The sequence below is a fragment of the Hypanus sabinus genome, chromosome 7 (assembly GCF_030144855.1).
Source record: "Hypanus sabinus isolate sHypSab1 chromosome 7, sHypSab1.hap1, whole genome shotgun sequence".
Lineage (NCBI taxonomy): Eukaryota > Metazoa > Chordata > Chondrichthyes > Myliobatiformes > Dasyatidae > Hypanus > Hypanus sabinus.
The window spans coordinates 10,346,213-10,371,521 of NC_082712.1; positions in this window are offsets into that span (position 1 = coordinate 10,346,213).

Below are 25,309 nucleotides of genomic sequence, written 5' to 3' on the forward strand. Positions count from 1 at the left end.
ATCATTTATTCGGGCTTCTGCAAGAATTCTGATTTCGCACAAGCAACTTTGAGTGAGGGAAAAATGCCCTGCTTCTCCGCGGGGGTGACGAGTTCATGGAAGGCGGTAACCAGAGTTAATGGCTGGCTGGAGTCGTCATGATTCACCATCTACGGTTGTGTGATCTCAATAGCTGCCATCCCAATCTGGGCATATCGTCTCCCTGACATCTCTCCAAAATAATTCCTACATTGAGCGATTGGTGAAAATTAAACAGTTCATACTTACGACCACAGTGTTGGCACTCAGTAATATTTCACTTCGAACTCATGAGTCCCTTTTGTGTAAAAGTCCTTTACCCCACAAAAATTCAATCTTATTCTTACAAACAAAAGCATTCTGAAACAAGTTTGATACTACCTGTTGTGGTAGTCACGGTTGAGTCTCGCAAGTGCAAAAGTACATCACATTTTAATCCCTTAAATACAAAGAGCTGTTGGCATGTGGGCCTTCGTAAATCTAAATATTGAGTACAGGAATTAGCAAGTTATGGTGACATTGATGTTGGTGAGTATTTGGGGATTTCGGGTCACGCGGGGGGGGGGGATTTCGGGTCACGCAGGAAAGATATCAATAAGTTTGAAAGAGTTCAGAGAAAATTTACAACATGTTACCGGAACTCGAGTACCTGAGTTATAGACAAAGGTTAAATACGTTAGGACTTTATTCCCTGAAGCATAGAAGAATGAGGAGAGATTTGACAGAAGGATACAAAATTATCAGAGGCATGGAGAAGGCCCATCAATCCGCCAAAAGCAGACCTGGTTTTCAGCAGAACATTTTAATTTTGATTCCCATTCTCGTTCTGACAGGTCAGTCCATGGCCTCCTCTTATACACCAATGAGGCTTCCCTCAAGCTAGAGGAGCAACACCTTATATTCCAACTGGGTAGCCTTCAAACTGATGGTATGAATATTGATTTCTCCTTCCAGTAAAAATAATCTCTCACCCTCCCCTCTTATTCTATTCCCTGGTCTAGCCTCTTACCTCTTCTCACCTGCCTATCACATCCCCTGGTATCCTTCCTCCTCCCTTTCTTTTATAGTCCACTCTCCTCTCCTATCATATTCTTTCATCTGCAGCCCTTTACCTTTCCCATCCAGCTGACTTCACCTATCACCTTCTCGCTTGTCCTTCTTCCCTTCCACCCACCTTCTCATTCTGGGATTCTCCCCCTCTTTTCCAGTCCTGAAGAAGGGTCTCATCCAGAAACATTGCCTGTTTACTCATTTCCATTGATGTTGCCTGACCTGCTGAGTTTCTCCAGCATTTTGAATGTGTTGCTCTGGATTTCCAGCATCTGCAGAATTTCAAATTATGGAAGGTATAGATAGAATAAATGCAAGGAGGCCTTTTCCACTGAGGTTGAGTGGAAAAACTGCCCTTTCGAGTTCAGTTTTAGAACTGGAGGTCATGGGTTAAGGGTGAAGGTTGAAATGTTTAGGGCAAACATGAGTGGGATTTTTTTTTCATTCAGAATGAGGTCAGAGTGTGGAGCAAGCCGCCAGCAGAAGTGGTAGATGTGGATTCGATTTCAACACTAAAAGAAACTTTGGATAGAAACTGATGTGAGTGATATGAAGGACTATGGTCCAAATGAAGGTCGATGGGACTAGGCAACATAATGGTTCAGTACAGACTAGATGGGCTGAAGAGCCTGTTTCTGTGCTGTACTGTTCAATGATTTTATTACTCTACATTGAGGTAGATTTAAGGCCGATCATATTTTACAATAGGTCTGATAGCAGTTGGATTGAAGCTGTCCTTGATGCTGGTGGTATGTGTTTTCAGGCTTTTGTATCTTCTGCCTGATGGGAGAGGAGAGAAGAGAGAATCTCTGAGGTGTACGGGCTACTTGGCTATTCTGGGTCTTTACTGAGACGAAGTCCATAGAGAAGAGGCTGGTTCCTGTGATGTGCTGAGCTGTGTCTACAGATTCTTAAGACTGCGTACAGAACAGTTGCCATACCATGACCTTATTTGTGCAGACGGTACACTTTATGTGGTGCATCGATAAAAATTGGTAAGATATATCCAGGATATACTGAATTCCTTTAGTCTCCTGAGGAAGTAGAGAAGGTCCAGAGGCAGTTCACAAGGGTGATTCCAGGAAAGAAAGGTTTATCATACAAGGAACATTGGATGGCTCTGGGTCTGTACACATTGGAATTTAGAAGAATGAGAGGGGATTATCTCACTGAAACCTTTTGAATTTTGAAAGGCCTAGACAGAGTAGATGTGGAAAGACTGTTTCCCATGGTGGGAGACTTTAGGACAAGAGGTCACAGCCTCAGGATAGAGGGGTGTCCATATAAAACAGATGCAGAGAAATTTCTTTAGCTAGAGGATGGTGAATTTGCGGATCTTATTACCACAGGGAGCTGTGGAGGGCAGGTCGTTGGGTGCATTTAAGACAGAGATTGATAGGTTCTTGATTGGACATGGCATCAAAGGCTATGGGGAGAAAGCTGGGCAATGGGGTTGAGGAGGGGATAAAACGATCAGCCATGATTGAATGGTAGAGCAGACATGATTGTCCAAATGGCCTAATTCTGCTCCTATGACTTATGGTCTTAAGTTGGTTGGGTTTTCTTGGTTGGGTTTTCTTTGCCATAACATCAATGTGGTTGAAGCAGGATAAGCTATTGTTAATATTCACACCTAGGAACTCAACTCTCTCAACATCAAGGTCATTGATGTAGAATGGGGCATGTGTAATGTCATTCCAAACCCACAACCTTCCCCACAGTCTGAAGTCAATGAACATCTTTTTTGTGCTGTTGACATTGAGTGAAGGGTTCTTGCCATGACACCAAGTCATTAAGCTCTCTGTCTCCTACCTGTACTCCAATTTAGAGTCTGCAAAGGCTGGTGGGACCCTGATAGAGACTACTGAATCTTTGCTACCTCAGACAAGGAACCAGCTGCCTGGAAGACAGCATAGGAGGGCTTAATTTATTCAGAAGAGTTGCAATGATTACAAAGCAGTTGCGATGAAGAGTCTTCAACATGAAACATCACTCTGTTTCTCTTTCCATACATACTGCCTGGCCAGCTGAGTATTTCCAGCATTTTCAGGGGTTTTTTTAATTTTAAATTTCCAATATCTGCCATTTTATTTTGAATTTCATGTAACTACCAACTAGTGATTCTTTGTATCAATGGAAGGGGAAATACTGGAAAACAACTTACAGAGCAGGAGCTATTTACAGAAATGAGGCAACAGCAGTTTGACCCAAATTTATACTCCTGAAGAACAATTCCAACGAAACCACAGATACAAATTGCAGCATCCAGCAAGTCAGCTGCCATTACAAAATGCCTTTTGCAGGATATGGGTGAATTTCAACACAAATTAATAAACAAGTTGGCAATTTGATTAATTTTGCAGATGTGGCAACAAATTATTGCAACAGAACAGTACAAGGAGAAGCAATAACGGAATGCAATATGAAGTGTTCCAGTTACAGAGAACATGCAGCGCTGGCACACGATAAGGTGGAGTGCCACAACAGAGTAAATTGCAAGGTCAAGTGTCAACCTAATCATACAATAATCAGTATTCTTATTACATCAGTATAAGTTTTAGGCACATGTATTTATAGTAGCTGGGGTCAATGTGGAGTGGAGAGTGAGGTTGTAAATCTGGTGGAAGCAAAAGGTGTTTGGAATGGTGAGGGCAGAGTGCTGTGAGAGGGGTGTGGGGTATGTGGCAGAGAAGGAGTGCGAGAGGCAAAGGAGTTGGCAGTGCAAGTTTCCATACCGTGAAGTGGTTCAGCATGTTAGGGTGCTCTCTATTGCACATCTGAAGGAAGGCATAAGTATTGATGTGCATAGTGTTCCTCTCTTCAGCCTCCTCATAAAGAGAGCTTTCTTGAATTGGATCCTTAATTTCCTCACATGTGGACCTCAGTCAGTTTGAATTGGCAACATCTCATCCACGGTCTCCATCAGCACAGGTGCACCACAAGGCTGTGCACTTAGCTTCCTGCTCTACTTGCTTTACTTATAAACGTGTGGCTGAGCACAGCTCTAATGCCATATTCAAGATTGCTGACACCACTATTGTAGGCAAAATCAAAGGTGGTGACAAATCAGCATATAGGAGGGATACTGAAAATCTGGCTGACTGGAGCCACAACAACAGTCTCTTACTCAATGTCAGCAAGACCAATGAGCTAATTATTGACTTCAGGAAGAGGAAACCAGAGACCCATTAGCCAGTCCTCATCGGAGGATCAGAGCTGGAGAGAGTCAGCAACTTTAAATTCCTTGGTTAAATCATTACAGAGGACCTATCCTGGGCTCAGCATGTAACTGCAATTACAAAGAAAGGGCAGCAGTGCCTCTACTTCATTAGAAGTTTGCAAAGATTAGGCATGACATCTAAACCTTTGACAAACTTCTAAAGATTGTCATGGAGAGTATGTTGACTGACTGCATCAAAGCCTGGTATGGAAAAACAAATGTCCTTGAAAGAAAAATCCTACAAAAAGTAATGGATCACAGGTAAAACTCTCCTCACCACTGAGCACATCTATACAAAATGTTGATGCAGAAAAGCAACACCCATCATCAGGGACCCCCACCACCAGGACATGCTCTGTTATTACTACTGCCATCAGGATGAAGGTACAGGAGCCTCATGACTCAGGCCACCAGGTTCAGGAACAGTTATTACCCTCAACCATCTGGCTCTTAAACCAAAGGGGATAACTTCACTCAACTTCACTTCATCATTGAAGTGTTCCCACAACCTATGCACTCACTTTCAAGGACTCTTCATCTGTTGTCCTCAATATTTGTTGCTTACTTATTCATTTATTATTATTATTTCTTCATTTTTGTAGTTGCAGTTAGTGTATTTTACACACTGGTTGAATGTCCAAGTTGGTGTGGTCTTTCATTGATTCTATTATGAGTAATAACAGAGGAATTGATTTATTAAGAATGCCTGAAAGAAAATGAATCTCCGAAATGTATATGGTGACATATATGTACTTTGATAATAAATTTACTTTAAATTTCAAACTGTGATAGTGTAGGATGTGTTCTTGGGACTATGAGAGGTTGTGTGAGATGTGCACTTCCAGGAGTTTGAAACCACTGGTAGGTTCCATCATACAAAGACATATAGAAGCTCTTCTTGAGCTTGGTCCTTTCTGGGATTGTATGATTTGCTAATGGGAGTGGGGATAAGGGAGCATGTAGATGAGGTGGGAGTCATATGGGGTGCTTTATCCTGAAAAGTGCTCTTCTATTAGCCTTCACCCAGGCAGGTTTAAAGTGTTGCATCACACTCCTGACTTGTGCCTCATGGACGGTGGGTGTCAGGAGATGAGGAACTCACTGCAGGACACACAGTCTTTGACCTGCTTTGTATTTATGTTGTGTTTCTAGCCAATTGTATGCCACCGAGGATACTGACTGTGGGGAACTCGGTAATACCTTTAAATGTCAAGAGTAGGCAGTTAACTCTCCCTTATGGGAGATTGTCATTGCCTGGGAGTTCTGCCCCTGCCTGATCATTGTTCAAACCTTGCCTCAATGCATGAGCTGCTGTGCCTGCTGCAAGGTTTAAAATAGAGTAGAACATTGAAAAGTACATCAGGGAATATCCTCGGTTGCTGAAGGTGATTGGACCTGGAGCATTACCCTGAGGAACTCCAGCAATTATGTCGTGGAGCTGGGATGATTGACATCCAACTATAAGACCCAGGCATAGGAGTGGAATTAGGCCACTCAGAGCATCGAGTCCTCTCTGCTATTCCATTATGGCTGATCCACCATCTCCTTCAACCCCATTCTCCAGCCTTCTCCCCGTAACCTTGAACACCTTGGCTAATCAAAAACTTAGCAATTTCTACTTTAAAAACACTCAATAACTTGGTATCCACAATTGTCTCTGACAATAAATTCCGCAGGTTCACCACACTCTGGCTAAAGATTCTTGTGAACCTTCTCTAGACCCTCTCCAAAGCCAGCATATCTTTTCTTAGATAAGAGGCCCAAAACTGCTCACAACACTCGAAGTGTGGTCTAACTAATGCCTTATAAAGCATTACCATCAGATACTTGCTTTTGTATTCTAGTCCTCTTGAAATGAATGCTAAAATTGCACTTACCACCAGTTCAAGCTGCAAGTTAACGTTTGGGGGATCCTGCACAAGGACTCCTAAGTCCATTTGCACCTCTGATTTTTTAATTTTCTCCCCATTTAGAAGATTGCTACACCTTTATTCCTTCTACCAAAGTGCATGACCATACACCCCCTTACACTGTTTTCCATCTGTCACTGCTTTGCTCATCCTCCCAATCTGTCAAGTCCTTCTGCATGCTCCCTACTTCCTTCACACTATCTGCCCCTCCAGTGTCTACCTTTATGAAACTTGTAAGAGATTGTGCAGATGCTGGAAATCTTGAGCAACACGCTCAAACGTTTCCAGGAACTCAGCAAATCATAAACACAAGAGGTTCTGCAAATGCTGAAAATCTTGAGTAACGCACATGCAAAATGCTGCAGAAAGTTGAAAAGTCACAATGAGGGGATGAGATCCTGATGAAGGGTGTCAGCCTAAAATATTGTCTCTTTATTCTGCTTCATGGCTGCTGCCTAACCTGTTGAGATCCTCTAGTCTTTTGCACATCTCCCTGATGAAAAATATGAATCCAACCACTGGAGTATTTTTATTTTAATGGCCCATTTTGGGCCCACTAGTCCCCATCATCTGTTCATTCCCCACAGCGATCTTAGCGACATCACTCACCCTTAACATTTCAGCATGGCTTAGATGGGCTGAAGGGGCTCTTTATGTGTTCTATGACTCTATGACTCCACTCTCCACCCTCTCAGAAACATACTAATTCAAAATTCTGATCACAACTCTTTCAAAAGGTGGAGCTCATCACAGCCTCATCTGTCAATTACTCTGAATCTGTGCCTTATGATTATCATCCCTTCTGCCAATGATTTTGTAGAGAAAACCATGACCTGCATCTCAAGTAGCCATTGGGATTAGGCTGTATCCTCCTGCAAACCCACACATTGGAATTTCCATTTCAGACCACGATGCCACCAGTTAGGATAACATCAACACTACATCAGTAGAAATTTCTTAGAATATTTGTTACAGCTATATTGGATCCTGGTCAGACCCCACATGGAGTGTTGTACTCAATTCTGGTCACCTCACTACAGGAAGGATGTGGAAACTACAAAAAAGGTTCAGAGAAGATTTACAAGGATGTTGCCTGGATTGGTGAGCATGCCTTATGAGAACAGGTTGAATGAACTTGGCCTTTTCTCCTTGGAGTGACGGAGGATGAGAGATGACCTGATAGAGGTGTATAAGATGATGAGAGGCATTGATCGTGTGGATAGTCAGAGGCTTTTTCCCAGGGCTGAAATGGCTAGCATGAGAGCACACAGTTTTAAGGTGCTTGGAAGTAGGTACAGAGGAGATGTCAGGGGTAAGTTTTTTTTGCAGAGAGTGGTGAGTGCGTGGAATGGGCTGCCAGCAATGGAAGTGGAGGCAGATACAATAGGGTCTTTTAAGTAACTCCAGGATAGGTACCTGGAGCTTAGAAAAATAGAGGGCTATGGGTAACCAGAGGTAAATTTCAAAAGTAAGTGCACATTCAACACAGCATTGTGCGCTGATGGGCCTGTATTGTGTTGTAGGTTTTTCTATGTTTCTATGCCAAATGTCCTGAATCTTCTAAGAGAGCAGAGACATCAGCGTACCTTCCTCACGATTATATCTGTGTGCTGGGCACAGGGCAGGCCAACCCAGATGTTAATCAGAACCTGAAGATGCTGACTCTCTCTGTCTCTGACTCACCGATACGAACAGATACATAGTCTCCTGTCTTTCGCTTTCCAAACTCAATGATCAGTTCCATGGATTTGCAGACATTGAGTGAGAGGTTATTATCATGGTACTGTACCACTCAACCAGGTGTCCTCCCTCACTCCTCTCCTCTGGAAGCTGATCCATCCCCATCTGTGATTTGTTTTTTTCTCTCCCTCTTACTGTACCATTAAATGGCTATGGTGTGTTCTTCGCACCAGATGATGGAGAACTGGGAGACACAGAGTCTCCCGGGGAACCACATCTGCGTTAACTGCATCCGGCTGCAGCTCCTCGAAAACTGTGTTAGGGATCTGGAGCAGCAACTGGATGACCTTCGGCTTGTACGGGAGAGTGAGAAAATAATTGATCAAAGTTACAGGGAAGTAGTCACCCTGAAGTTGCAGGAAGAGAGTAGCTGGGAAAAATGGAAATAGGCAATTAGAGCAGAGCACCCCTGTGGCCATTCCCTTTAAAAACAGACCGCTTTAAATACTGCCGTGGGGAATAATGTCCTGGGAGAATACCATGGCGACTGGGTTACAAGCACTGAACTTGGGTCAGTGGTGCTGAAGGGAAAGAGAGAGAAGAAAGGAGCAGTAGTGATAGGGGACACAATAGTGAGGGGAACAGACAGGAGATTCTGTGGATGTGAATGGGACACCGAGATGGTATGTTGCCTCCCAGGTGCCATGGTCAGGGATGTGTCAGATTACATCCACAACATTTTGGAGAGCGAGGGAAAGCAGTCAGATGTCTTGGTATATATTGGTACCAATGACTTAGGAAGGAAAAGCAATGAGGTCCTGAAAAGAGAATTTAGAGAGCTAGTTAGAAGGCTGAGAAGCAGGAACTCCCCAGTGGTAATGTCTGGATTGCTGCCTGTATCACACAGCAGTGAAGGTAGAAAAAGGATGATTTGGCAGATTAATGTGTGGCTGAGAAACTGGTGCAGGGAGCAGGGCTTCAGGTACTTGGATCTCTTCTGGAGGAGGTATGATCTGTTCAAAAGTGACTGGTTACACCTGAACCCGGGGTCCAATATTCTCGAGAGCTGTTGGGGAGGGTTTAAGCTAATTTGGCAGTGGGGTGGGAACCAGAGTGGAGACACTCAGGATAGGACAAATAGTAAAAAAGTAAAGATAGCGTGCAGTCAGATTGTCAGGAAGGGCAGGCAGGTGGTGGGACTTAGTTGCAGCCACCAGGCTGTGTATCAGAACATTAGGGAAGCACAATCAGAAAGGATAGCAAATACAGTACTTGAGGTGTTGTATCTAAATGTGCGTAGTATAAGAAATAAGGTGGATTATCTTGTTGCAGTATTGGGGGATCAGCTATACTAGGCTGGGTGTTATGTAATAAACCAGAAGTGATTAAGGAGCTTAAGGTAAAAGGACCCTAAGAAACTAGTGATCACAATATGATTGAGGTCAACTTATCTGATAGGGAGAGAGTAAAGTCTGATGTAGCAGTATTTCAGTGGAGTATAGGAAATTACAGTGGTATGAGAGAGGAGTTGGCCAAAGTAAATTGGAAGGAGCTGCTTGCAGGGATGTCAGCAAAACAGCAAAGGCATGCGTTTCTGGGAAAAATGAGGAAGATGCAGGACATGTGTATTCCAGAAATGAAGAAATACTCAAATGGTAAAGTAGTACAACCGTGGCTGACAAGGGAAGTCAATGCTATTGTAAAAGCAAAAGAATGGACATACAACAAAGCAAAAATTAGTGGGAAATTAGAGGATCAGGAAGTTTTTAAAAACCTGTAGAGAACTAAAAGAAATTATTAGAAGGGAAAATATGAAATATGAAAGCAAGCTAGCAAATAATATCAAAGTGAATAGTAGAAGTTTTTTCAATAATGTTAAAAATAAGAGAGAAATGAGAATGGATATAGAATCACTAGAAAATGAGACAGGAGAAATAATAACAGGGGACAAGGAGATGGTTGATGAACTAAATGAGTATCTTGCATCAGTCTTCACTGTGGAAGACACTAGCAGTATTCCTGATGTTGTAGTGTGTGAAGGAAGAGAAGTTAGTGCAGTTACTATTACAAGAGAGAAGGTGCTCGAAAAGCTGAAAGACCTAAACATAGAAAACATACAGCACAATACAATGTCGAACATGTACTTACATTAGAAATTACCTCAGGTTACCCATATCCCTCTATTTTTCAAAGCTCCATGTACCTATCCAGGAGTCTTTTAAAAGACCCTATTGTATCTACCTCCACCACCATCACCGGCAGCCTATTCCACACACTCACCACTTTCTACATAAAAAACTTATCTCTGACATCGCCTTTGTACCTACATCCAAGCACCTTAAAACTGAGTCCTAAAGGTACATAAGTCACCCAGACTAGATGAAATGCACCCAAGGGTTCTGAAACAGGTAATGTAAGAGATTGTGGTGGCATTAGAAATGATCTTTCAAAAATCATTGGACTCTGGCATAGTGCCAGAGAACTGGAAAATTGCAAATGTCACTTTACTCTTTAAGAATGAAGGAAAACAGCAGAAAGGAAATTACAGATCAGTTAGCCTGACCTCAGTGGTTGGGAAGATGTTAGATTTAATTGTCATGGATGAGGTGATGGAGTACTTGGTGACATAGGGCTAGATAATGCAGAGTTAGTATATTTTTCTTCAGGGAACACCTGCCTGATGAAGCTGTTGGAATTCTTTGAGGAGATTACAAGTAGGACAGATAAAGGAGATGTTGTATATTTGGACTTTTAGAAGGCCTTTGACAAGGTGGCACATGTGAGGTTGCTTGCCATTTAGAGCCCATGGTGTTACAGGAAAGTTACTAATATGGTTAGAGCATTGGCTGATTGGTAGGAGGCAGAGAATGAAAATAACAGGATCCTTTTCTGGTTGGCTGCCAGTGACTAGTGGTGTTTCACAGGGGTCGGTGTTGGGACCACTTCTTTTTATGCTGTATATAGATATTTAGATGATAGAATAAAAAGGTTTGTTGGCAAAGATAGATGATACGAAGATTGATGGAGGTGCAGGTAGTGTTGAGGAAACAGGTCGGATGGAGAAGGACTTAGACAGATTAGGAGAATGGGCAAGAAGGAGGCAAATGAAAATCAATGTTGGAAAATGCATGGTCATGCACTTTGGTAGTAGAAATAAATGTGCAGACTATTTTCTAAATGGGGAGAAAATCCAAAAATATGAGATGCAGAAGGACTTGGGAGTCTTTGTGCAGAACACACTGAAGGTTAACTTGCAGGTTCAGATGGTGCTGAGGAAGGCAAATACCATGTTAGCATTCATTTCAAAAAGTATAGAATACAGGAGCAAGGATGTGATGGTGAGGCTTTATAAGGTACTGGAAAAGCATCACCTTGAGTATTGTGAACAGTTTTGGGCTGCTTATCTTGGAAAAGATGTGCTGGCATTGGAGAAGGTCCAGAGGAAGTTCTAAAGGATGATTCCAGGAATTAAAAAGTTATCATACAAGGAATATTTGATGGTATGCTGTAATTCAGAAGAATGAGCAGGGATCTCATTGAAATCTGTCAAATGTTGAAAGGCCTAGACAGAGTAGATGTGGAAGGAGTGTTTCCCATGGCAGGACAGCCTCAGGATAGAGGGGCGCCCTTTCAAAACAGATGTGGAGAAATTTCTTTAGCCGAAGGGTGGTGAATTTGTTACCACATGCAGCTGTGGAGGTTTGGTCATTGGGTGTACTTAAGGCAGAGATTGATCTCTTAATTGGACATGGCATGAAGGCCGGAAACTGGGGTTGAGGCGGGGGGACAAAAAGGATCAGCCATGATTGAATGGCGGAGCGGACTTGATGACCAGATGGCCTAATTCTGCTCTTATGTCTTATGGTCTTATGGTGATTCAGTCAACAGCGGTGAACTTTGTTGGTAAATTTGTAAATGGTGGTGGAGCTGTGCTTAGCCACACAGTAGTTGGTTAATGGAGAAAAGAGCAGGGGTCTAAGCAGTCAGCCTGACTGCACCTGTACTGATTGTCAGAGAGGAGGAGATGATGTTCCTGATCTGCCAGTGACGAGGCAGAAGGACGTGTAAGAGAGATCCAGGTGTTGGCCCTTGGTGATGAGTTTAGAACTGTAGTCGATGAACAGTATGAGCTCCTGTTGTCCAGAGGGCCCAGTGGAGAATGGAGAGCCAGAGAAATCACATCTGCTGTTGACATGTTGTTGTAAAAGGCAAACTGGAGGGGGTCCAGGTAACTTCTGAGGCGGGAGTTAACTTGCGTCACAGCCAACCCTGGGAAGCATTCCATTACACTACATGAAGTTGTTGACCTGCCACACCACAGATTCAATAGCTTGTTGCCTGATGCACTGTCATATGGGGGGCATTCAGAGTGGACCCAATTGCAAGACACAGACACTGAACTACCAGGAACAAGACTAGGCATGAGAAGGAAGCAAGGGAAGTGAGGAAGAAAGGACGTTGGACATGACACAGGCCCCGGACGAGACAAGGATTCTGGGCCTGGGCAAGGACTTGACAAGGATAGTGGAACCAGGACATGGAACTGGGAACTAGGAGCCTGGGCTTGGACTATGAGCCAGAGACTGGGCAAGGACCCAGAACCTGGGTCTTGACTTGGGCTTAAAGTGGGGCCTGGACAAGGGCTAGACGAGGCTAGGGTTCTTCGAGGTTTGGGTCTGGATTTGGAGCCAGAGACTGGGCAAGGACCCAGAACCTGGGTCTTGACTCAGGCTCAAACTCCAGAACCAGGCAAGGAGAAGACGTGGCTATAAGATGAGGAGAGACAACAGGACTGGACGGGAGACTCCAGGACAGAACAAGGGAACCCCAGCACAAGATGGGAGAATCCCAGCACCAGGCTGGGCGAGGCATGTGGACAAGATGAGAACACAAAGCCACGGCTTGGACAGGACAAGGTTCTTGGACGTGGCTAGGACTGGACAAGACCCCGAAGCCTTGATGTGGTCAAGGAAGAGACAGGAATGAAGAGCCTTAGTCGAGGGAGAGACAGAATGCAGAGCTTTGGTCGAGGGAGAGACAGGAACATGGAATACAGAGCTGGGACCTCTCCTTGGGTACAGGTCATAGGGCTGGGACTCATTGCACAGAATGCAGAATACGACGAGATGGCTCACAACACAAGGTAGTGGCAGACGGCTGGACCTACCTAGTGAAGGCATGGACACAGAGACAGTTCAAAACAACAAAAGAAAGTTCCTTATCATGCTCCAGTGGTAGAACTAGACAGCCGTGCAGGCGAGGCTCCAGGAGGAAGGTGAAGGGAAGGGATACAGACAGGGGGTTTGGACAGGATCAATCCAGCAGCCAGAGGCTGAATCCTGAAGCTATTTATGAAGCCAGCCCAAACGAGAATAAGCTGCCTCAACAGAAACTGGGGATACCTGGAAAACCTGGAATAAGAAGCATGGACCGGATCATGAACAGAAATGCAAATTTCTCAGACCAGACCATGACAGTACCCCCCCCCCCCGCAACTCTATGGGAGCCTCCTGGTGACCCAAAAAGCTTCCCCAGACTAAGGATGACACAGGCAGATGCAGGGGGTCATTCAACAGGAGAGAACCCAGGATGCAAGAGTTAAACGACAGTGTTTGTGTTGCTGGGTCCAAGTCTGGCTGGATTGTTCTGTCATATGGGGGGAGGCGTTCAGAGTGGACCCAAATGTAAGACACAGACACGGAACTACCAGGAACAGGACTGGTAGTGAGAAGGAAGCAAGGGAAGTGAGGAAGAAAGGATGCTGGACATGACACAGACCCTGGACAAGGCAAGGATTCCGGGCCTGGGCTAGGACTGAACTAGAATAGCAGAACCAGGACATGGAACTGGGGACTAGGAGCCTGGCTTGGACTCCGAGCCAGAGACTGGACAAGGACCCAAAACCTGGTTCTTGACTCGGGCTCCAGAACCAAGCAAGGACAAGACATGGCTGCAGGATGAGGAGAGGCATCAGGACTGGATGAGAGACTCCAGGACAGGACAAAGGAACCCCAGCACAGGACGAGGGAATCCCAGCACCGGGCTGGGCAATGTACTCATGGACTGGGTGATGCACATGGTCAAGATGAGAACACAAAGCCATGGCTTGGACAGGACAAGGCTGGGTGGGTTCCAGTGATGTCATCGTCGAGAATGGCAGCTTAAGTCCTCCAGAAAAATGCACATTAAGCCTCATTAACCCATCAAATATAGTACTTTTCAAAAGTATTTGAACTGATAAGAGGGGCAAGAATGGGGAAAAAGAATGGAAATTAAAAAAGTGACACTGCAGAGCCTGTGGCTGAGAAGAGTGCAGCAAGCGGCTCTCCTACCTGACCATGTGCTAGCGAGGCGGACGCTGGGCCTCGATCAGGCGAAGCAGCAAATATGATCGCAATTTTGAAAGAGATAAGGGAGTTCCAGAAAGATATAAAACAGCAGCTACAAGATATTAAGTCAGAGCTCGCCAACGTCAATCAAAAAATAGTGGTGGCAGAGACTCGAATTGAGAAGGTGGAAGATCGCATTCAAAACATGGAACGGATACTAAGTAAGACAATAAAAGTATTAAATCAACAAGAAGGTAAGCTGCTTGACCTGGAGGGAAGATCACGGCGGAAAAATATCAGAATATACAACGTTCCCGCAGGTGCAGAGGACTTGTCTATGACGGAGTTTATTGAAAAGTTGCTGCAGGATGTGCTAGAGCTTCCTTTGACTATGGAGCTGGAAATTGAGAGAGCACATCGTGCACTCATCCCGAAGCCTACCCGAGATAAGTCACGCTCAAAAATAATTAAATTCCTTCAATACAGTACCAAGGTGGGTACTGAGAGGGTGTAATGAAATATCTTATCAAGTTTTTCCATCCAAACTCCCTCCATTTCTGTGAACTGGTATACTTCCATTGATACCTCCATATTGTTGTCCATTCTTCCTCAGATATAATTTGGATGGAAAAGCTTGATAAGATATTTTATTACACCCTCTCAGAAATCCCATTATGATAGTAACCTCCCTGTTTGCTGGAGAAATTGTGGAAATCAAAATGCAAATCATTATCATATTTTTTGGGACTGCCCTGTTATCAAAAACTATTGGAGGGGGATACACAATGCCCTACAAGACATCTTTAAATGTGAAATACCTTTAGAGATTAAAACCATATATTTTGGATATATACCTAAAGAATGGTTGAAAAGAGGTAAATATTTAATGAATATACTGTTGGTGGCTGATAAAAAGACTTTTACTAGGAAATGGTTATCACAGGAGAGCCCAACTTTAAATGCATGGATGGAAATTACAATGGATATTTACAAAATGGAGAAGGTAAAAGCATCTGTTAATCATAAGCTGGAACAATTTGATTCATACTGGGAAAAATGGTTTAACTACATAATGCCTCACAGGCCTGATTTTATTCTCACAAATCAATGAATCTGTTGTAAAAAAAATCACTCCCTACTTGTACATCGTTTTTTTTCCTTTTGCTTGTTTTTTCTCTCCCCTCTTTTCTGTAAGTGGATACCTCAGATAAATACTATGTGGAGATGTGTGATATATATGATTATATCATATATATGTAGAGTGTCTGAAATACATCTTATGGAAATGCTTGTTTGATGATGAACTTCAATAAAAAAATAAAGTACAAAAAAAGGACAGGACAAGGTTCTTGGATGTGGCTAGGACTGGACAAGACCCTGAAGCCTTGACTTGGTCGAGGGAGAGACAGGAACACAGAGTCTTGGTTGAGGGAGAGACAGGAACGCAGAGCCTTGGTCGAACATGGAATACAGAGCTAGGGCCCCTCCTTGGGTACAGGACATAGGGCCAGGACTCATTACACAGAATGCAAAATACAATGAGACGGTTCCCAACACAAGGTGGCAGCAAATGGCCAGACCTACCTAGCCAAGGTGTGAACACAGACAGTTCCCAACACTAGGTAGTGGCAAACAGCCAGACCTACCTAGCAAAGGCATGGACACAGAGATAGTTCAAAACAACAAAAGGCAGTTCCTTATCTTGCTCCAGTGGTAGAACTAGACAGCGGTGAAGGCAAGGCAAGGTGAGGCTCCAGGCAAGACGAGGCAAAGCAAGGCTCCAGGCAGAAGGTGATGGGAAGGGCTACAGACAGGGGGGTTGGACAGGAACAATCCAGCAGCCAGAGGCTGAATCCTGAAGCTATTTATGAAGCGAGCCCAAACGAGAATCAGCTGCCTCAACAGAAACTGAGGAAACCCAGAAAACCTGGAATAAGGAGCATGGACTGGACCGTGAACTGGAATATGGATTTCATGGACCGGACCATGACATGCACTGGTATCAGGGGAGACGTTGGTTTGGGACGGGAGATGGTCATGCACTTTGGTGGAAGAAATAAAGGGGCAGACTATTATTTAGATGGTGAGAGAATATGAAAAATGCAGAGATGCAAAGGGGCTTGGGTGTCCTTGTGCAGGATACCCTAAAGGTTAACCTCCAGCTTGAGTCAGTGGTGAAGAAGGTGAATGTAATATTAGCATTCATTTCTAGAGGTATGAAGTATAAGAGCAGGGATTTGATGTTGAGGCTAGATAAGGCACTTGTGAGACCACACTTGAAGTACTGTGTGCAGTTTGGGCTCCTTATTTTAGAAAGGATATACAGACATTGGAGAGGTTTCAGAGAAAATTCACACGAATGATTCCAGGAATGAAAGGGTTACCATATGAGGAATGTCTGGTAGCTATTGGGCTGTATTCCCTGGAGTTCAGGAGAATGATGGGATATCTCATAGAAACATTCTGAATGTTAAAAGACATGAACAGACGAGATATGGTCAAGTTATTTTCCATGGTAGGGGAGGCTAGAGCAAGAGGGCACTACTTCAGGATTGAAAGAGGTCCATTTAGAACAGAGATGCAGAGAAATTTAGTCAGAGGGTGGTAAGTCTGTGGAATTTGTTGCCATGAGTGGCTGTGGAGGCCAAGTCATTGGGTGCATTTAAGGCAGAGATAGATAGGCTGTTGATTAGCCAGGGCATCAAAGGGTATGGGTTAAAGGCAGGGAAGTGGGGATGACTGGAAGAATTGGATCAGCCCATGATTGAATGGCAGAGCAGACTCGATGGGCTGAATGGCCTACTTCTGCTTCTATATCTTATGGTCTTATAGTCATTACAGGATCCTGAAGCAGTTTAACTCACACTGGTTACTTACACTGGCACAATCAAGAGGCAAACATCATTCATCAAAATCTTGCTTTAAAATACAAACTCATATAAGACATCATACCTTACTATAAATACAAGCCTGGCCCAGTTTTAGAGTCAGTCCTACAAATTACATTCTGACCAATGCTTAATTACACAAAGAGACATGATATTAATCATCCAGATATGACATTTGAGAAAAAACATGTAAGAACAATTTACTTTAATAGATCTGTCCATTCCAAATACATGTAACATACAGAAATCAATAAGTGAAAAATACCAGAAATATGCTGAATTAACAGGGGAAGTTGAAAGACTATGGAACATGAACAGGGTATACATTGACCCAATAGTAATATTTACAACTGGTATCATCCCAAAGTCACTGCACAATACCATCAAACAGTTAACCCTACACAGTAATATCTATGTAAATCTTCAGAAAGCCACAATACTAAACACCACTAGAATAGTTCCTACCAGTTGTGAAATTAGTAGGCTTGGCTATGCCTGCACCTCAGGTTTTGCCAGCTTGAGCTGAGAAAAAGTAAATATATAATAACAGTGATAATAATAATAATAATAATAATAATAATAATAATTGGTTTAGAGTGTGTGTTTCATACAAACAATGTTGTTCAAAGCACTTTGCAATCAGATAAAGTAAAAATCTAAAAGACAAAATAACGTTAATTAAAGCAAGGTTAAATAAGTAGAAATTGAACTGGCGTTTAAAAGTGTCTGCTGAGTCTGCATCCCTTATAGTTTTAGGTACTGAATTCCTCAATTTAGGAGTAGAGTGAAATAAAGCTGATGTGCCAATTTTCTTTTGAGGGAGGTTGTTTAAATTTAAGATTCCGGCAGAAGAAGATTTGACAGTTCGAGCAGGATTATAAAACAAAGGTGATACTGTGATGTGCCCCGGTCCTTCCAGAAGACAAGTGATCAATCCTGTGACCCTGAGACTCGCCTTTTGCATGACCAGCAGGAGTGCAAGGACAATGTACACGGATGCTGCCAGGTCTTGAGGGCTTGAGGAGAGGCTAGGACTTTACTCCTTGCAACTTACAAGACTGTGGGGTGACCTTATAGAAACATAGAAAAACCTACAGCACAGAACAAGCCCTACGGCCCACAAAGCTGTGCCAAACATGATCCTACCTTAGAACTACCTAGACTTACCCATAGCCCTCTATTTTACTAAGCTCCCTGTACCTATCCAGAAGTCTCTTAAAAGACCCTATCGTTTCTGCCTCCATCACTGCCGCTGGCAGCCCATTCCATGCACTCACCACTCTCTGTGTAAAAAAATTACCCCTGACATCTCCTCTGTACCTACTGCCAAGCACCTTAAAACTGTGTGCTCTCATGCTAGCCATTTCAGTCCTGGGAAAAAGCCTCTGACAATCCACACAATCAATGCCTCTCACTATCTTGTACATCTCTATCAGGTCACCTCTCATCCTCCATCGCTCCAAAGAGAAAAGGCTGAGTTCACTCAACCTATTCTCATAAGGCATGCTCCCCAATCCAGGCAAATCCTTGTAAATCTCCTTAGCACCCTTTCTATGGTTTCCACATCCTTCCTGTAATGAGGTGAACAGAACTGAGCACAGTACTCCAAATGGTGTCTGACCAGTGTCCTCTATAGCTGCAACATTACCTCTCAGTTATTAAACTCATTCCCACGATTGATGAAGGCCAATACACCATACACCTTCTTAACCATAAAGTCAACTTGCAGAGTCAGCTTTGAGTGTCCTTTGGACTCAGAATACCTCTAATTCTCCACACTGCCAAGAGTCTTACCATTAATGCTCTATTCTGCCATCATATTTGATCTACCAAAATGAACCACCTCACAATTATCTGGGTTGAACTTCATCTGCCACTTCTCAGCTCAGTTTTGCATCCTATCAATGTCCCGCTGTAACAGCTGACAGCCCTCCACGCTATCCACAACACCCCCAACCTTTGTGTCATCAGCAAACTTACTAACCCATCCCTCCACTTCCTCATCCAAGTCATTTATAAAACTCTGGAAGAGTAAAGGTCCCAGAACAGATCCCTGAGGCACACCACCGGTGATCGATTTCCATGCAGAACATGACCAGTCTACAACCACACTTTGCCTTCTGTGGGCAAACCAGTTCTGGATCCACAAAGCACCTTATCAAATTGTGGGCTGAAGTGCCTGTAATGTTCAGTAATGTTCCATGTTCAATGTTCTAAGTCCACTGTCCTTTGAAAGACTGAAGTTCGGCTTCCTATGTTCCCTCGAATCTCTCCAGGAACAAGTTTTCACATTGCATTTGAACTTACTGGGACCCATTCTTTGACTCAGTGGGGCTGACCCAGATTGCTTAATTTCAGGTTAAGATGGCCCTATTGAACATGTGCGACAGCCCTGTGGTAGTCAAACAGCTCAGAAATCCAACTAAAAACATCAATAAATTTTCAGAAATGTTTCATATTTATCTCTTAAATTATAAGTAATTTTTTCTAATGGAATACAACCATAGATTTCTTTCTTCCAAGAGTCTATACTTAAATATGTATCCGATTTCCAAGTAACTGCAATAGCTTTTTTGGCTACTGCCAGTGCAATTTTTATAAATTCTTTCTGGTATTTATTTAGTTTGAGTTTTGATTTTATCCCTTCAATATCACCTAATAAGAGTAATATTGGATTATGAGGAAATTGTGTTCCTGTAATTTGTTCCAATAAAAGTCTTAAATTTGTCCAAAAAGGTTGAATTTTAGAACAAGACCATGTAGAATGTAAAAAAGTACCAGTTTCCTGGTTACATCGGAAACACTGATCCGATAAGTTTGGATTTAATTTATTTATTTTTTGTGGTGTGATATATAATTGATGTAGAAAATTATACTTAACCGAACATTTATTGTATTTGTCATACTATCAAGACATAGTCTTGACCAATTTGTTTCTTCAATTTTAATATTCAAGTCACTTTCCCATTTTTGTCTTGACTTATGGACTCCTTGTTTAATTGCCTGTTTTTGAATCAAATTTGGAGCCCTTATTTACAAAAGACAGGATTAAATCTATAGATGTTCTGAAGATGAAACAATTGGTTATTTGGGGAAATAAATAAATATACGAGTTCCATGGAGCATGTGGAGATCTTCCAACAACCAGGCACTCTTTCTTTCTTTCTTTTCTATAGGGCAGTTAGGGGGGAAGGGTTAAGGGGAGGGGGCAGGGTTATATACATTTTTTTTCCATACTTCATTTTGTAACTACTTAAAAATGCAATAAAAAAAGTTTTCAAAAAAAAAACATCAATAAATATACCTTTTCTGAAGTAAATTGTGCTAAGTTATTGCTGCAGACAGTGAAGTGGTGAGCGGTGGCCAGGCAAGTTTGAGGGAGGAGCTGAGTTGCTGTGTGTTGCAGATGGAGTTCCAATGCCTGTGCAGCTGACCTGAGTGTGAGGTTGGATCACCCTGGGTGCTAAGAGGAGAAGTTGGAGCCCAGGCAGAGGAGCTCGGGTGGTCATACAACTATCACGCCTGCAAGGTTGGATCTCTCTGGGCACCAAAAGGAGAAGTCAGGGCCCAGCAGAAGAGATTTGTTCCCCCTACCACTGGCCCAGCTGCAAGGTCCGATCGCTCCGGGCACTGATCTGATTTGAAGAACTTGAGAGTGACTTCAGGCTGGGTGACAGAACCGGGACCTGGAGCAAGACACTGGGTGGCATGGTCTAGGCCCAGAGCCTTTTGCTGAAATAATGTCCAGGTCCTAGACGAGAGCCAATTTTGCTCGCTCTCTGCAATGGTCATCTCCGTGGTGCTGAGGCTATCAAGACTGCCCCGATGCTGTGCTCCGTGCCCGCTAATATGATGAACTGATAAGCAAGGCTTTGGGCCTGCTCTCGGCTGCTCCAAGGTTCAGATCTGAGGGCTCAATTTCGGTTCGGAATGCTGTTGTTCGCTTCAATTGTTTGCATGATTTGTATTATTCCTCTTTCTTTTGCATACCAAATATTGGTCTTTTATTTTTATTTTCATTCTCTTTTTATTTAATTTGGTTCTTTCAGGTTTCTTGATTTGTGGCTACCTGTGAGCAAGCAAATCTCAAGGTTGTATAATTTACACATTCTTTGAGAATAAATGTTCTTGAATCTGGAATCCTTGCTGTTCCTGTGATACACTGAGCCAGTTCATGCTCTCAGCTGACAGAGCGGGCATGGTGCCAGGATGCCTGGTGACATACAGGAACACAGTGCTTACTCTTTCTGGGAAACACTAAATCCCAAGTTCCAGGATTCCCTCTAAACTTAGCAGAAAGCTGGTTCCTTCATTCCATTCAAATTCAATGGAGGCAATTTCCCATGTTCCTTGAAACTGAACGGATTAACTGAAAGTGTTGTAATGTTGTTAAGATGTGTTGGTGCATTAACAGGAAGGGCAGTAGAAAGTCAGTGACACAGAGGTTATGCAGATTATAGAAATACAAAGTAATGCACACAAAATGCTGGAGGAACTCACTGGGTCAGTCAGCATCTTTGGAAATTAATAAACAGTTGATATTTCAGGCCGAGACCCTTCATTAGGGTCTCATCCCTTCATCTAAAACATCTCGGCCTAAAACGCCGACAGTTTATTCACCACCATAAATGCTGCCTGACTTTCATAGCTCCTTTGTGGCACCCAGAAAGAGTAGGTTTTCCCAGTGGCCAGCCAATTTAATTCCAGTCTCCATTCCCATTCTGACAGATCAGTCCGTGGCCTCCTCTACTGCCACGATGAGGCCACTCTCAGGTTGAAGAAGGATCACCTTATATTCTGTATGCTAGCCTCCAACCTGATGGCATAAACCTCCAGGAATTTGTCCAACTTCCAGGAAGTTTACCCTTTGCCCTTCCCTAATTCCCCACTATGCCCCTACTTCTTCTCTTCCCCTCACCTCCTGCTGGTGCCACTCCTCTTACCCTTTCTCTCATAGTCCACTCTCCTCACCTATCAGATTCCTTCCTCTCCAGCCCTTTACCTTTGCCACCTCTCACATCCCTGCTTCTCACTTCATCCCCCTCACACACTCAGCTGCCTTCACATCTCACATTCAGGTTTGTACACCTTCCCTGCCCCCCAACTTCTTATTCAGACTACTTCCCCCTTCCTCTCCAGTCCTGAAGAAAGTTCTCAGACTGAAACACTGACTTCCTTACCACAGCTGCTGAGTTCCTCCAGCATTCTGTGTGTGTTGCTTTTGATTTTCATCATCTTCTGAATCTCGTATTTCTGATTTGCTCAGTTCCCAGAACCTTCTGTGTGTGTTGCTCAAGAATATAGAATATAGAAATCTATAGCACAATACAGGCCCTTTGGCCCACAATATTATGCTGATCATGTAATCTACTCTAGAAACTGTCTAAAATTTTCCTGCCACATAACCTATTTTTCTAAGATCCATGTAACTATTTAAAAGGCTCTTAAAAAAAAACCCTTTGTATCCGCCTCTACCACCATTGCCAGCAGTGCACTCCACACACCCACCATTCTCTGTGTGAAAAAACTTACCCAACATCCCCTCAGTACCTATTTCCAAGCACCTTAAAACTGTGCCTCCTCGTGTTAGTCATTCCAACCCTTGGAAAAAGCCTCTGGTTATCCATTCAATCAGTGCCCCTCATCATCTTATACACCTCTATCAGGTCACCCCTCATCCTCCGTCACTTTGAGGAGGAAAGGTCAAGTTCATTCAAGGTACACCCTCCAATCTAGGCAACATACTTGTAAATCTCCTCTGCACTCTCTCTATAGTATCCACATCCTTCCTGTAGTGAGGTGACCAGAACTGAACACAGTACTCCAAATGGGTCTAACCAAGGTCTAATAAAGCTGTAACATTAACTCATGGCTCTTGAACCCAATCCCGCAGTTGATGAAGGCAACATTGTCAACGTGTGCAGCTGCTTTGAGTGTCCTATAGACATGGACCCCAAGATCTTTCTGATCCTCAACACTGCCAAGAGTCTTACCATTAACATTATATTCTATCTTCATATTTAATCTACTGAAATGAACACTTCCACACTTACCTGGGTTGAAGACTGTCTGACACTTCTCAGCCCAGTTCTGCATCCTGTTGATGTCCCACTGCAACCACTGACAACCATCCAGATTATCCACAACGCCCCCAACCTTTGTGTCATCAGCAAACTTTCTAACCCACTCTTGTACTTCCTCATCCAAGTCATTTATAAAAATCACAAACAGGAGGGGTCCCAGAACAGATCTCTGTGGAATTCCATGTGTCACCATCCTCCATGCAGAATACAAACCACCTACAATCACCCTTTGCCTTCTGTGAACAAGCCAATTCTACATCCACAAAGGAAGGTCTCCTTGATCCCATGCCTCCTTATTTTCTAAATGAGACTTGAATGGGGAGCCTTATCAAATGCTTTACTGAAATCCATATACACTACATCCACTGCTCTACCTTCATCAATGTGTTTAGTCACATCCTCAAAAAATTCATTCAGACTTGGAAGGCATGACCTGCTGTTGACAAAGCCATGCTGACTATCTCTAATCAGATTATGTCTCTCAAAATGCTCATAAATCCTGCCTCTCAGGATCTTCAACAACTTGCCCACCACTGAAGTAAACTGGAGGGGCAGGTAGAGGAAACAGTTAGGATGCAGGAGGACTTAGACACATTAGGAGAATGGGCAAGAAGGTGGCAAATTAAATACAACATTGGAAAATCCATGGTCACGCACTTCAAGAGTAGAATTTGATGGCTTTGGGCCTGCACTCACTGAAATTCAGAAGGTGTCGGTGGGGGGGACGACTTCATTGAAACCTTTCAAATGTTGAAAGGCCTAGACAGAGTAGATGTGGAAAGAATATTTCCCATGGTGGGAGAGTCTAGGACATGAGGGCACAGCCTCAGGATAGAGGGGTGCCCTTTCAAAACAGAGATGTGAAGAAATTTATTTAGCCAAAGGGTGGAATTTGTGGAATTTGTTACCACAGGCACCTGTAGAGGCCAAGTCATCGGGTGTATTTAAGGCAGAGAATGATAGGTTCTTGATTGGACATAGCATCAAAGGTTACGGGAAGAAGGCTGGGAACTGGGACTGAGGAGGAAATAGAAAAAAGGATCAGCCATGGTTGAATGGCGGGGTAGACTTGATGGGTCAGATGGCCTAATTCTGCTCCTACATCTTATGGTCTTATGTGTGAAATATCCAATATCAACACCGTAAGCCTGCAATTACTCCACCATTGGCATACAGTGGCTTCAGTGTTATCACCTACAAGATGCACTGCAATTAATCACCAAGGGCACTCAATTACTCCTCCCAGACCCACCACCAACTCTCCCATCAGTAGGGATCAGGGCAGTGGCTGGCAATATCCTGATCCTGACAAAAATTGTACACATTGAAAGAAAATGATAGCACAGGATAAGCACGATGGGCTGAGTGGTCTCCCACACTCTGACTTTATGAAACATTGTATTTCACATTATCACTAAACATGAGTCAATGTCCACATGATTATCTGTAGCATGGTCCTTGGTCAATCAATTACTTTGATACACTCAGCAAAACACAGAGCGTCATATTGACAGAGGTAAGAAGGACAAATACTGGGGATCCTCGCAGGGGCTGAAGAGCTGAATTAACCAGAGCCAAGGGGCAAAAGTTAATCCTGTGTATGTATACTTTGGCAATAATATATTCTTCTGCCTTCACTACTGTGCTTGTGTCCACCTTCAGGTTTTTTCTCAATCATTCCTCCCACACTCCATCAGCTCTCGTACTCCTTCCTACACCCCTTCCACCCTCTGCCCCTCTTCCCTCCACTCTCACCTCCCTTTCTCTTTGCTACTTTACACCCACCCCGCGTGAAATAAATGTGCCCAAATTTCTGTCCCTGGGTTTTTATGAAGATCCTTATTGGAGGAGAATACACACTCATTTACTGGGAATGCTGGTATGGAGCATCAGACATGCAGAGTAGCTCTTTAACAAGATGGAATTTGCATGTTGGACCAGCCACCACCATTTTTACAGCTATTTTTTTACAGCTGTGTGGATCAACCATTGCTCTGAGCAGGAAATATCTTCCTTGCCTCGAAACTGCATAGAACTTATTTTTGTAATATGTATACTATGTATATTTAGAATGAAAATTGAAAAATCAAATTCTTTTTAATTTTATTTATTAATTGAAGAGTATAATGAA